Here is a 15,358-nt window from a genome sequence, read left to right as displayed (position 1 = left end):
GTCTCGAACTCCTGATCTTAAGTGATCCACCCTCTGCAGCCTCCCAAAGTGCTGGGATTACAGGCATTAGCCACTGGCACCCAGCCTTTAAGGATATAAAACTATGTCTAGATGTCACTTAGATGACACTGAGAAAGTGAGTACCTCTTTCTCGCCAACTAATTGACCCAACAAGTAGGCAAAACTTAGTCTGCTGGGTAAACGACCTCTCAGCTATAGAAATTGTACTTTTGGTGAGGGAAAATTCTAATAGAATTTTAAATATTTGATTCATAGTTTCTGAACTAGAATTCCTTAAGTAAAAAACATTCACTAAACTCAGGTTGAATTCTCACGTTTTATTAGTCAGTTTGTTAACTGAAAAAAGTGACATAAGACATTTCCTGTGAACCTACTATGTGCATGAAGGTCATCATAGTAGGTGATAGGGAAGGTTCTGGCATGAGTGCTATATTTCCTAAGAGCCTGCAGTTTAATAGAATTCACATATGTGTGCATGTCAAATGATAATGGAAAACAAAGGGACATTCCTCCCTTAACCTCAAAGGATGAAGTTGCAATCTAGGAGCTGGCGTTTGAATTATGTATAAACAGAAGGTAAGTTTGGGACATTCAGAGTCTGCAGAGTAGGGAAAGTCATGGGCGAGGTGGGAGAAACAATGTGAATAAGACACATTGAAAAACGCTAGGTTTGTATTTGGAATAGCAAATAATGTGTTGAATATGACTTGTAATCTATCAACTCAGAGATAAAAGAAATATGCTTTTCTTTTTTTCTTATTATATATTTAAGGTTACATGATGTTTTGATATACATAGATACAGTGAAGTGATTACTACAGTCAAGCCAATGAACACACCTATCATCTCACATAGTTATCTTTTTGTTGTTGTTAAGAACACTTAAAATCTCCTCCCCTAGCAAATTTTTAGCATGTATACAAATATTACTCACAATAGTCCTTATGCTGTACACTAGATCTTTATCCTATACAACTGCAACTTTTTACCCTTTGATATTCACCTCCCCATTCCTCCCCACTCTCCGACTTTGGTAACCAGCATTCTTCTCTCTGTTTCTATGTATTTGACTGTTTTTTAGACTCCATGTATAAGAGAGATGCAGTATATGACTCTCTGTGCCTGGCTTATTTCACTTAGCATAATGTTTTCCAAGTTCATCTATGTTGTTGCAAATAACTGGATCTCCTTTTTTGAAGGCTGCATAGTATTTTATTGTGTGTGTGTGTGTGTGTTTGTGTGTGTGTGTGTGTGTTTATTGTGTGTGTGTGTTATTGAGCTGTGAGTTCCTTATCTATTTTGGATATTAACCACTTATCAGATATATGGGTCATATATATACAATAAAACCTAGAAGGTGGTATTTGAAATGAGCACCTTTTCACATACCTGTTTTATATTTTTATATCCTCCTTGGAAAAATGTCTATTCACGTCCCTTGCCTATTTTAAAACTGAGTTATTTGATTTTTGTTGTTCAGTTGTGAGTTCCTTATATATTTTGGATATTAACCCCTTATCATATTATATATGCTTGTATAGATCAGGATTTCAAGACCAGCCTGGCCAACATGGTGAAACCCCATCTCTACTAAAAATACAAAAATTAGTCGGGCATGGTGGTGCACACCTGTGATACACATATATCACAATTTCTTTTCCATTCATCTGTTGCTGAACATGTAGATTGTTTCCATTATCTTGGCTATTGTGAATAATGCTGAAGTGAACATGGGAATGTAGGTATCTTGATAAAGTACTGATTTCATTTCCTTTGGGTATACACACAGAAGAGGGATTGCTAGGACATGTGGTAATTGTATTTTTAATTTTTTTGAGGAACTTCTGTATTGTTTGTCATAATAGCTACACCAATTTGCATTTTCACTAACAAAGTATAAGTATTTTCCTTTCTCACCACCCTTGCCAATATTTGTTATGTCTTATCCTTTTGATAACAACCATCCTAACAGGTGTGAGGTGATAGCTCATTGTGGTTTTGATTTGCATTTCCATGACTAACAACATTGAACATCTTTTCACATACCTGTTTTATATTTTTATGTCCTCCTTGGAGAAAGGTCTATTCAGGTCTCTTGACCATTTTAAAACTGAGTTACTTGATTGTTGTTATTGAGTTGTGAGTTTCTTATATATTTTGGATATTAACCCCTTATCAGATACATGGTTCATAAATATTTTCTCCCAATCTTGAGTCTGTTTTTCATTTTGTTTATTGTTTCCTTTGCTGGGCAGAAGATTTTTAGTTTAATGTGGTCCCACTTGTTTATTTACTTTTTTGTTGCTCATGCTTGCTGTCACAGCCAGAAAACAACAAAAAAATCACTGCAAAGGAAAATGTTAATAAGCTTTTCTCACATGTATTCTTCGAGAAGTTTTATGGCTCTATGTTTATATCTTTAATTCATATTGAGTCGATTATTTTGTAGTGTAAGATAAGGTTCCGATTTTATTGTTTTGATGTGGATATACAGATTTCCCAACATCATTTATTGAAGACACTCTCCTTTCTTCATTCTATCTTCTTTCTTTGTCAGAAATTAGTTAACAATATATATGCCTAGATTTATTTCTGGACTCTCTATTCCATTGGTCTATGTGTCGTTTTTCATGGTAGCACCATATTGTTTTTATCTTGGTAATATAATCTGAAATCAGGAAGTGTGATGCCTCCAACTTTGTTTTCCGTTTACAGGACTGCTTTGGCTATTCAGGTACTTTTGTTATTCCATAAAAATTTTAGAATTAATTTCCATGAAATTGAAATTATTAGAAGGATTGTGTTGAATCTGTATATTGCTTTGAGTATAAATAATGTTAACATTATTAATATTTCAATCTATGAACAAGAGATATATTTTATTTGTATCTTCTTCAATTTATTTCATCTTATGGTTTTTCAAGTGTACAGATATTTTACCTCATTGGTTGAATTTATTTCTAAGCATTGTATTTTTTTAATGCTATTGTAAATGGATTTATTTTCTTGATTTCTTTTTTGGACAGGTAATATTTAGTGTAAAGATATACAATTGATATTTGTATTTTTTTAATCCTGCAACTTTACTAAATTTGTTTATTAGTTCTAAGAGTTTGTTGTGAAGTCTTTAGGGTTTTCTACATAAAGGATCATGTCACCTGCAAATAGAATAGTTTTTATTTGGCTATCTTTTATATTTTTTTCTTGTCTGGTTATTCTTGCTGGTACCTCCAATACCATGTTGAATAGAAGTGGTGATAGTAGGCATCCTTGCCTTAAGCCAGACCCTAGAGAAAAGCTTCTAGTATTTTCCCATTGGTTTTAATGTAGACTATTCATAAGTGGCCTATAATATGTTGAGTAAATTTACGTCTACACCTAATTTTTTGGTGGGTTTTTATCATGAAAGTGTAAAAACTCTGTCAAATTCTTTTCTTGCATTTATTGAAATCATATATATATATATATATATATATGTATATATTTGTTTTTCTTAGACACGGTCTGCTGGCTCTGTCACCCAGGCTGCTGGAGTATAGTGGTGTGATCTTAGCTCACTGTAACTTCCACCCTGCAGTCTCAAGTGAGCCACCCTACTCAGCCTCCCAAATAGCCAGGACCACAGGTGCCACACCACCACACCTGGCTAATTTTTATATTTTGGTGGAGACAGGGTTTTACCACATTGCCCAGGCTGGTCTTAAATGCCTGAGCTCAAGTGATCTGTCCACCTTGGTCTTCCAAAGTGCTGGGAATACAGGCATGAGCCACTGCATCTGGCTTGATCATGTGGTTTTTATTTTTCATACTGTTAACGTGGTGTATCGTGTTGATTAATTTGCCTATGTTGAACCAACCTTGCACCCAAGGGATAATCTCACTTAGTCACAATGTATAACTTTTTAGATGAGTTGTAAAATTTGGTTTACTAGTATTTTATTGAAGATTTTTGCATCTATGTTCATCAGAGGTATTGGCCTATAGTTTTCCTTTCCTGTGGTATGTTTTCTGGCTTTCATATCAGGATAATACTGGCCTCATAAAATGAGTTTGTATGTATTTTCTCTACTTCTATTTTTGAAATAGATGAATAGGATGGGTATTAATTATTCTCTCTATGTTTGGTAGAATTCAGCCATCAATGCATCTGGTCCTAGGCTTTATTTTGTTGGGAAGTTTTGAATTACTACATCAATCCCTTTATGTTAATAAGCTTTGTATGTTTATGATTTCTATTTCTTCTTGATTCAATCTTGGTAGGTTGTATGTTTCTAAAAATTTATTCATTTCTCTTAGGCTATCAAACTTGTTTACAGATAATTTTTCATAGTAGTCCCTCATGTCCTTTTTATTTCTAAGGCATTTATTGTAATGGTTTCACTTTCATTTTTTATCTTATTTGTATATTTAAAAAAATTCTTAGTGATTCAAGCTAAAAGTTTGTTAATTTTATTTTTTCAAAAACTCAACTCTTAGTTTTGATTTTTAAATAGTTCTAGTTTCTATTTGATTTATTTCTGATGTAAGCTTTACTACTTTTTTCCTTCTGTTAACTTTGGAATTAGTTTCTTTTTCTAGTTTTTTGAGGTATAATGTTAGGTTGTTTATTTGAGATCTTTCTTTTTTTTAATGTAGGCATTCACTGCTGCCAACATCCTCCTTAACAGTGCTTTTACAGCATCCATAGTTTTTAGTGTGTTGTATTTCCATTTTTGTTTGTCTCAAGAGATTTTAAATTTTAACCTTTGATTTTTTTCTTCGACTCATTTTTTTTCTTTGTTTAGAAACATGTACTTTAATTTCCACATATTTGTGAATTTTCTAGATTTTCCCCTTTTATTGATTTCTAGTTTCATACCATTGTAGTTGGAACGGATACTTGATATGATTTCAATATTTTACATTTGCACAGCCTTGTTTGTGGCCTAACATTTAATCTATATTCAACAATGTTCCATGAGCCCTTAAGATGAATATGTCTTCTGTTGCTGATGGGTGGAATGTTCTGTAAATGTCTGTTAGGCTCATTTGTACTGAAGAGTAGTTGAAGTCTAATATTTTCTAATTACTTTTTTTTGTCTAGATAATCTATCCATTGTTGAAAGTGGGTATTGACACCTCCTTCTATTATTGTATTGCTGTTTATTTCTTCCTGTGGATCTGTTAACATTTGCTTTATGTGTTTTGGTGTTCTTATTTTGGGTATCTATATATTTATAATTCTTGGAGACTTTTGATGCATTGACCCCATCATCATCATTATATAATGACCTTCTTTATTCCTGATTACAGTGTTTGGATTTAAGTCTAGCTTTTCTGATATAAATGTAACTTCCTCTGCTCTCTTTAAGTTTCCTTTGCACAAAATATCTTAAGTCTGTGTATTTTCTTAAAAATGAAATGAGTCTCGTGTAAGCAGCATATATTTGGGTCTTGTCTTTTTAAAATACATTTATCTGCTCTATGTCTTTTGATTGACAAATTTAGCCTACTTACATTTAAAGTAATTATTGATAAATAAGAATTTACTATTGACATTTTGTTAATCATTTTTTGAATGTTTTGTAGATCCTTCCTTCTTCTCTTGCTGTCTTACTTTGTAATTTAGTGATTTTTTTTGTAGTTTGATTTCTTTCTTATCTTTTGTGTATCTACTATAAGTTTTTGCTTTGTAGTTGTCATGAAGCTTTTGTAAAATATTTTATCGTTATACCTGCATGTCTCCTTTAAACTGATACCCACTTTGATCACAGACAAAAGCTTTATGGTTTTACCTTTCCTCACATTTTATGTTGTTGATGTCACAGTTTATTTCTTTTTATGTTGTATATTCATTAACAATTATTTCACATACATTATTTCTTTTTATGTTGTATATTTATTAACAATTATTTCAAATACATGTAATTATTTCAAATACATTTTTCCTTTCAATCTTTATACTGGCATTATAAGCAATTTACACACCAACATTTCAGTATCATGGTATTCTGATTGTGACTATATATTTACTTTTTCAGTGAGTTTTATGCTTTCATATGTTTTCATGTTACTAATTAGTAGCTTTTTGTTTCAATCCAAATAACTCTCTTTAGCATTTCTTATAAAGAAATTATAATGGTGATGAACTCCCTCCACTTTTGTTTGTCTGTGAATGTCTTTTTTCTCTCTTATTTCGGAAAAATAGCATTGCTATGTAATGTATCTTTGGTTGGCAATTTTATTTCTTTCCACATTTTGAATACATTATCACTCTCACTTGGCTTGCAAAGTTTCTACAAAGAAATCGATAATGGTCTTATTGGCATTCACTTGTATGTGATTTGCTTTTCGTTTTCTTCCTGCTTTTACAATTCTTTCTTAGATCTTGATTTTTTATTGTAATGTATCTTGGTGAAACTCTTCTTTGGGTTGAGTTTGGGTGGATTCCTTTGAGCTTCATGTACCTACACATTCATTTCTTTCCCTAAGTGGGAAGTTTTTAGCCATTAATTCTCTAAATAATGGTTTTGTGTCCCTTTCTCTTTCTGTTCTTCTGACATTTCTATTAAGCAAAAATTAACTCTCTTGATGGTGTCTTATATATCACATAAATTTTTTCAATTCTTTTATTTTTATTTTATTTTTTCTACTCTGACTATATGATATGAAGCAATCTGTCTTCTAGTTTGCTTATTATTTTTTCTGCATGATCTATTCTTCTTCAAGGTCTCTATTACATTTTTTCATTCAGTCATTGTATTATTTAGCTCCAAAATTTCTATTTGGTTCTTTTTTGATGTTTTCTATCATTTTGTTGAGCTTCTAAATCTGTTCTTGAATTGTTTCCTAATTTTGTTGAACTGCTTTTTGTGTGTGTGTGTGCTCTCTTGTTTGCTGAGCTTCTTTTTATTTGAAACACATTTGTACATATTTATGAGGTACCTGTGATATTTTGTTACATACATAGAATGTGTAATGATCAAGTCAGGATATTTACGGTATATGACACCTAAGTATTTATCATTTCTGTGTGTTGGGGACATTTCAGATTCTCCCTTCCAGCTATTTTGAAATATACAATACATTGTTGTTACCTGTAGTCACCTTACTCTACTATCAAACATTAGAATGTATTCCTTCTATCTAACTATGTGTTTATATCTGTTAACCAACCTTACTTTGTTGGTTAATTCATATACCCTTTCTATCTTTTGGTATCTATCATTGTAAGCTCTATATGCTAGACATTGACTTGTTTAGCTCCCACATATGAATGAGAACATATGTCTTTCTGTGCTTGACTTATTTCACTTAATATGACCTGCATCCAGTTCTATTCATGTTGCTGCAAATGACATAACTTTATTTTTTAACGGGGAGATAGTATTTCATTATGTACATATCCCACATTTTCTTTATCCATGATGAACATTTAGGTTGATTCCATGTCTTTGCTATTGTGAATAGTTTTGCAGTAAATATGGGGGTACATGTATCCCTTTAATATACTGATTTCCTTTTCTTTGAATAACTATCCATTAGTGAAAATGCTGGATTATATAGTAGTAGTATTTTTAGTTTTTTTCAGAAATCCCTATACTTTTTTTTTCTGAGCCTCTTTAAAGTAATTATTTTGAATTTTTTGTCATAAAATTCATGAATCTCTAATTCTTATGGTATCAGAGAGAATTGGGCATATTCAAGGTGGTATGGCCATAGACAATGTCCAATTCTTTAAGGTCACTTATTAGAAGTTTATTGTATTTTTTTGGTGTCATGTTTCTCTGATTCTTCATAATTCTTATAGCTTCACAAAGGCGTGTCTGTGCATTTGATGCATGCATGCCTTTTTCAAACTTTATGGACTTGTTTTGGTAAGAGAAGAACCTCACCTGTAGCAGAAGTGGGGGGATTAGAGAGGCATGCATGCTGGGGCATGCTATAGCACCAGGTGTAGTGAGGTGGGGCACCAAGAATAGAAGTATACAGTAGCTCCAGGTCCAGGGGTAGACATGGTGTTTCATTGGCTCAGAAAGCTAGGGGTACATGACATTGTTGATTAGGTGGTTCTTGGTGGCAAGAGCTGTGGGAGATCTGCTGTGGCTGTGAGTGTCCTCAGCAGTGTCTCTGAGTTCAGTGGCAAGAGGCTGGGGCAGGAAGTGGAAGGGACCAGAGTCAGTGGTGTGCATGTGCTCAGCTCTGGAGGCTGGCTACAGGCATGTGTGTGGCAGCAAAAGTCAGCTGCAAGCTTGTGCATCGTGGCAAAAGCTGGCACCAGAGGCAGGGGCTAGGACTGAATGCATGTGCACATGTTGTAGCAGAGGCTGGCAGTGTATACTTGTATGATAGCAGGTATCATCTGCAGGCTGGGACTGGAGTCAGGCTGGATACATGTGTATAGGCAGTAGTGGGCCTGAGCTGGAGATGTGCACATCCAGGCAGTTTCAGGGGCCAGTTCTGGGTATAAGAACAGTGGTGGAGGCAGGAGCTGGGGGGTGGGACCAGCTACTCACACATGCACAGCTACATACAGATGCACAGCTGCAGGGCAGGGTTGGATGCATGCCCTTGTCTGCTGCAGGGGACGGCCTTGGGTGTGGACATGGTGGTGATGGCTGGGTCCCTGGGCTGGAGCTCCTTTAGAGGCAGAAGTTGTTCTTTGTTTTCTTGAAATTAGGCCAACTCAATTCTGACTTTGACTACCTTTCCTTGCTGGTGAATTATTTGTCAGTCACTATTGGGCCTTATCCTACCTACTAGGCAGAGTCAAACTTCTGCCTGGATCTTATGAACCTTAACCAATTTGTGGTCATTGGCCACTGTTGTGGAATATGTGCCATGTGAGGGCATGAGAGTCTTCACTGGTACCAAGAACTGCCCTTTGCCTGGGGTTCAGCTCCCCAGGCAAGTCACATGGCCATCACTCCCCAGAATGCTGCTGACTGTCTCCACCCTGCTTCCTCTCAATACCCCTGTGTATATGTTTTTAGTCCCAGGGAAAATATTTTCCTCATCTAGATATTCTTCAGAGACCTCTTTCCCGTGTATACCTCCATCCCCAAGCCTTATACAGTCTCCTTACTGAGTATAGTCTTTTCTAAGATCTGTGATCTCCAAATAACTTTTGTTTTTCTTTTCAAAAAAATACCTGAGTCAAGGAAATACTGTCTTAGGTAACCCACTTAAAATAGCATAGGAAAAAGAGAAGAACAAATATAAGTTAATATCTTCATAAACAACTGCACCACATTCAGAACAACTGGGGCATGAGGTTGGTGAGATAGAATAGTGCGTGCTCACACTGGATACTTTTTGGGGTTATGGCGATGGGGAGTGGTGCAGGGCATCTTCCACTGGCTTCAGTGACTCTCCTCACTAAGATCATACAAGCTTACATTTCAGTCCCAGTTCCAACTTTCTGACCCTTTTTATCATTTGTAAACTTGCCTCTACACCTGTCTTTCCCCCTTCCTTGTTCAGAGCAAGAGTTGGCTCTCCTTTCATTTTAAGCCAGGCAACGTTTCCCCTAGATCCTGTCACCTCCTGTGTCTTGTGGGATGCTGCATCAGCACCTACTTCTAAGGCACTGATATTTTCATCCTTTCTACTGACTTCTCAGCTTATTGATATGCTCACATCTATCCTATATGAATACAAAATCAGCACATAAAAAGCCCTTTTTTTCACCTTCCAACACTTTCTAGCTCCTTCCTTCTCCATTCTTCACAAAACCCCTGATTGTGCCACATTGACTTTTGCCTCCAGGGCTCAGGAGTGCCTGAGAAACAGCCTGTTCATGTCAGTCGTGGAGACAGATGGGCTCTGCCACATACAGTATATCCTCCTGGAGAAATGTACTGTAAGCTTTTCTAAGTCCCATTTTCTTAATTTTAAAAGTGATAACAGTGAGGACAACCTTGAAATACTATTGTCAGGATTCGAAAACAAAGTAAGTAAATCTTTTTATCACAGTCTTTATATATAATAGATAGAAAAGATTTGGAAGTATTATTTTTCTTAAATATTGCACCCTTAGCCTGAAGTCCTACTCTCTCCCTCTTCCATTCTTCCAGTTTTCCTGGGAAGTTTCTGCTAATCTATTTAAACTCTCCTCTGTGCTGGTACCTGCTATTACCTTCTTTTCTACCATTCCCCTTGTCTGATGTGTCCCCACTACTCTCCCATGATACCTAAGAAATTGTCTTATGGTATTTGATTTTTTTTCTCCCTCTCAATACTGCGTTGAAAGATCCTGGAGAACAGGAACTGGGGTGTAAATCTTATATCCCCATGCCTTTGTTGTGTTGTTGTGAGCACTCAAATGCTTGTTGAATTTAATTTTATTTCACAAACTTTTATATGTTACTATGTTCTAAACACTTTAGAAATATTAACCTTGTAATTGTTACAACAAAACTATGATGTGGATACTATTATCTTTATTCTACAGATGAGGAAACTGAGGCACAAGGAGGTAAAGTTGCCCAAGGCCACATAACAAGTAAATAGGGGAGTTGACATTAGAACAACAAGGTGAGCATCCCTCACCCTTGTGTTTAATACTATCTGCCCTGGGGTAATATTGTTATATATTCCTTGCCTGCTTGAAGCATTGTAATGAAGACTATGATATGAATGAACTTTGTCGACTGCAAAATATTGAATGAATAAAGGAAAAGTGTTATATAAATATATGTCATGACAACTAAAAGGAGAGCATTGCAAACATAACACTGTATAGAAATTTGATGATCATCATCAACATACTCTTTTAAACCCTGATTTTGAATCACTGAAAAGAGAGACTGCTATTCTTATATTCTTTTCAAAGGTAAGCAAAAACTGAAAAATAGTTTAACATATGTCACCTCTGGAGCGTATTCCCACAGTCGGTTTTCTGCAAGGATCAATTCTACTTGAGAACAGCTGTTTAGAGCAGATGAACTTCCTAAAATGGCCCTGGAGAGAAAAAAAGCAAACGGGCAGCTGCTTGACCTTTTTCCAAATGAAAAAAACAAACCCTGATCAGTTGGTCTTGATTGGCATGTTCAGAGTCAAGGAACTTTAGATCTGTTTTTATAACAAATCACTCGTGACGATTACTCAGTGCTCACTAACGTTGTATCACAGATCTTCTGGTGGGTCTGATGCATATTTACATTTTAACCATGAATTAACACAGGCAGCTTGGACAGCATGTGCCATCTCAGTGGTGACCCGTGGGGAAAAGCAATAGAAGGTGTTTCTGCAGATCGCCTGTGTCAGAATTACCTGGAAGGGTTGAACCATGTAGGTTAATGGTATCAAACTTAAAACTACTGATTCATAACCTTTGGGAGAGAATTCTAAGATGCTGCATCAGGAGCAAGCACTCCCAAGATGACTGTTAGGAAAACAGGGACTGGGTACCAAGAAGGGGAGACGCTGATCTCTTACAGTGTCAGACAGGATGGGAACGACTCTAGAACTTAAGATGACCTTTCCCAAAAGAATTCCAGGTTTTCTTTTTTCTGCTGGTTATGGTCAATTAATTGATGTTTACTATTGCACAGGGAATGGAGATTGAGTTGCAGCTGAACAAAAAGACATTCCTAAATCTATTTTGGCTCAGTTTACATTAGTGATTTCAATTCTGTTCCCTATGCCTTAAGGAAGAAAAAAAAAAGAAACGAATTTTCTGGAAGACCGGCAGTTGAATTTCTTGAGAGTGATAAAAATAAGCCCCACAGAGTAGCATTTAAAGAGATGATATATTAGGCAGGGCTTTACTCAACACCTGAATAATGATGGCTGCCCCCTAGAAAAAAACATTTTTTTAAAACTTTGTAACAGCTGCTTACTACAGCAGGGAAATGTTTCTGTTTTAAGCCCTGTGAGAAGGTGCTGGTACAGATGAATGTGTCCTCTTTGACATTTTGAAACAATTTTTTATGTCATTCATCACACCAAAATAATCATGACTTGAGAATGCTATCAGTAGCTAGTCTCTTATAATCACATAACACCCATGCTGCCGCCAGAGCACACCACTAACTGTAAGCCAGGGAGCACTTGTAGAAGGTGGTTAGGGTCCATTTACTTGTCTAAGAGCATATATAAATTGTGATTATTGTCTAGTAGGTATATTGTATACAATGCTACAAGTCAAGTCTGATGCTAACCACTCAGAGTTAGCACTGACTCCACAGGTTAAGGACACAATCTCCAGCAAGCTTGCACTGACTTCAGATGCCATCTGCAAGTTCGGGTTCCTCGGGCCACTTTCGTCTCTCGCCAACTGACTACAAATTCAGAGGGGGATTTGCCGTGACCCTCTCAGCTTAGATAATTCTCTAAAACAATTCACAAAGTCTAGTAAAGTATTATACTTAGGATTATACTTCTATTATTGGGGATATGATTCAGAAGCAGCCAAAGGAAGAGACTCATAGAGTGAGGTCTTTCAGAGTTTCAAATATTGAGCTTCTATGCCCTCTCGCCATCAGAGCATGTCACCCTTCTGGCACATTGATACATCCCCTAACAACGAAGCTTACTGGAGGCTCAAGATCCAGAGTTTTTATTAGGGTTTTATTGCATAGCCATGACTGATTGAGTCACTGACCACAGGAATGAAGTCAACCTCCAGCTTGCCTCTCCTGACCCATGGTTCAAAGTTCCAACCCTCTAATCACATGTTTGGTCTTTCTGGCAGGACAAGTACCCTCCCTCCTCCCGCCATCCAGAGACATCGCCTTAACTCAAACTCAGGTGTGGTTCATGGGCCCAGCGTGAATCACAGACACTCTGATTATCTTGGAAATTTCAAAGTTTTAGAGCCTCCATCCCAGAAGCCTAGGACAATGACCAGACAGATTCTTTATTGTAAAACACTGTAATTCTCAGAGGATGATAGTTCATATTATATAAGTCTTATCTATTGGGACCTCATACAATGTTTAGGAGGAATGAATCTTAGAAATGATTTAGTCTAAATCTCTCACTTGACAGAGGAGGAAACAGGTTCAGAGGTGAAGGTAATTTCCCAAGTTAGTTACTAGTAAATGGCAGAGGTGGAGCTGGAGTCAGAGTTAGGTTTAGGTTTTCTTATCTCAGGACCTCAGATTTAGGATGTGGATGGAAACTGGCATACAAAGTTTACGTGGGAAACAATGGGGACTGGAGGAAACATGCATGACTGTGTATGCCCGAGCTGTGTGTGTTGAGGGGCTCATAGTAGAGAATATTGGGTGTCTGCTGTTTACCCTGCTTGTACCAGGGCTGCCATATGGTTAATAAGGGCTCTTTAGACCACTGCTGTGGGAATTACTGAAACAAAACTTGGGATGTGTGTCACCATTTCTTTCAGTCTCAGGAAACTTGTTATAAAAGAGAAATCAAGAGCCCAGATTCTGATTGTCTGTCTGACTCAGTCAACACATTGAGAAAATGATGGGAAAACCATTCTACCTGCTTCTGTCATAACTTCTCCATTTTTATAAAAAGGGTGGACAGAGAAGAATAGCATCACAATCTATAAATATAATAGCATCACATTTATAGCATGACAATCTACAAATATAAACACAATGGCTATAAAACATTGTGTGTGTGTGTGTTTTCTTGAGGCACAAATTTTTTAAAATGAAAAAAAAAAAAAATGCAGTCATCCTATGGTGACCCTCAGCGTGTTCCCTTTCCTCCTCTTCTGGATGTAGGGGTTGGCTGACTAGATGATTTCTATGACCACAGCCAGCTTCCAGAGTAAATATTTTGGTGGTCATCATTGTTCCCTGTATGCCCATTTGTAAAGCAAGAATAAAGATATTTGCTTTAAAAAAGGAGGATTTGGTTGGGCGCAGCGGCTCACACCTGTAATCCGAGCACTTTGGAAGGCGGAGGTGGGAGGATCGTCCGAGGTTAGGAGTTGGAGACCAGTCTGGCTAACATGGTAAAACCCCATCTCTAGTAACAATACAAAAAAATTATCTGGGTGTGGTGGTGTGCGTCTGTAATCCCAGCTACTTGGGAGGCTGAGGCAGGGGAATTGCTTGAACCAGGGAGGTGGAGGTGGCAAGGAGCCAAGATCGCACCACTGCACTCCTGCCTGGGCGACATGAGTGAAACTCCATCTCAAAAAAAAAAAAAAAAAAAAAAAAAAAAAAAAAAAAAAAAAAGGGGAAAACAAAAAAAAAAAAAAAAAAAAAAAAAAAAAAAGCAGCTTAAAGAAATGACTTCCAGTTAGCTGACTTTTCTCTTTCATGCACTTTCTTTGTTCATTTCTAAATCTCTCTGGTAGCAGGGATTTTTAGAGATGAGTAGAAGCAAGACAGAGGCCTCAGTCTAGCCAGTCTCTCTTGAAGCTATCATCTACTCCTTGTCTTCACCTGCTACCTAGCTCCTTAGGACTTGCATTCTTCCAGTCTAGCACTTTCTCCTGGACTTCAGAACCAAAACATCTCAAACTCTACTAACTCCATTTGAGGTCCTTGTCTTCTCCTCAGTCACTCCCTGCTCTCTGTTTTTCCCACCTTGCCAAATGATACCACAGTCTACATAGGCACTCAGAGTAGACACTTAGCCATCCCTAAGGCAGCCCTTTCCTCACCCAGTCTGGCTTTATGTCACCCCATTTAGCATCTCTAGTTTACACTGTTATATCCCTTTGCTTCTGCTGTCTCAGTGCACACTCCTTACCTCTTATCTTCCGCAGTGGAGGCCTAACTGGCCTCCCTTATTCTGACCCTCTATCATTTATAAGAAGACATGAATTCTATGCTCTGTGTTAAATTGAGCCAGGTGGTTTACAGTCAGAAACGGTAGTATTGAATAAATAAAATGTTTACAAGTATATTCTTGAGCTGCCTGTGTTATTGAACAACGGAACAACCTAAGGGCTTGTTCAGCTGAGCCCAGCACAGGGTCTTACTACATGTCTTCATATAAATACATTATTTAATCTCATAACAACGGAACAACCTAAGGGCTTGTTCAGCTGAGCCCAGCACAGGGTCTTACTACATGTCTTCATATAAATACATTATTTAGTCTCATTTAGAGTAGTTTCCAGGTATTCCCATTCTGTGGCCCTGGAAACACATGAGCCTGGGCTTTATAGGTAGGGACATTTTAGTTTGCTATTATGAGTCTAGCATCTAATGACCTGGCAAACAGTAAGTGCTTAAGTTCTTGTGGACTGAATGAATGCAAGAATAGGCTTCCTAATGGACTTGGGAGCTAGGAGGGCCCTCAGAGAAAACTTAATAGAATCTATTCATTTATAAATGTAGATGCTATTGTTAAAAGAGAGGAAGCAAGTCACATTGTGAACCAGAGCTCGTCTGGCTGGGCTGTTCTTATGCCTCTCACGTTTTCT

The 15,358-nt window shown here is 36.9% G+C and overlaps 1 protein-coding gene across 1 annotated transcript in view; it reads left to right on the top strand.

Moving 5' to 3' along the window:
- Window positions 1-15,358, top strand: part of FGF12 (fibroblast growth factor 12) — a 577,089-nt gene that overhangs the window by 31,474 nt on the left and 530,257 nt on the right. The gene's annotated exons all lie outside the window — the stretch shown is intronic.

The sequence above is a fragment of the Cebus imitator genome, unplaced genomic scaffold (genome assembly GCF_001604975.1).
Source record: "Cebus imitator isolate Cc_AM_T3 unplaced genomic scaffold, Cebus_imitator-1.0 Scaffold43, whole genome shotgun sequence".
NCBI lineage: Eukaryota > Metazoa > Chordata > Mammalia > Primates > Cebidae > Cebus > Cebus imitator.
The sequence above is the reverse complement of the archived record's forward strand: the minus strand, read 5'-3'. Positions and strand labels throughout refer to the sequence as shown.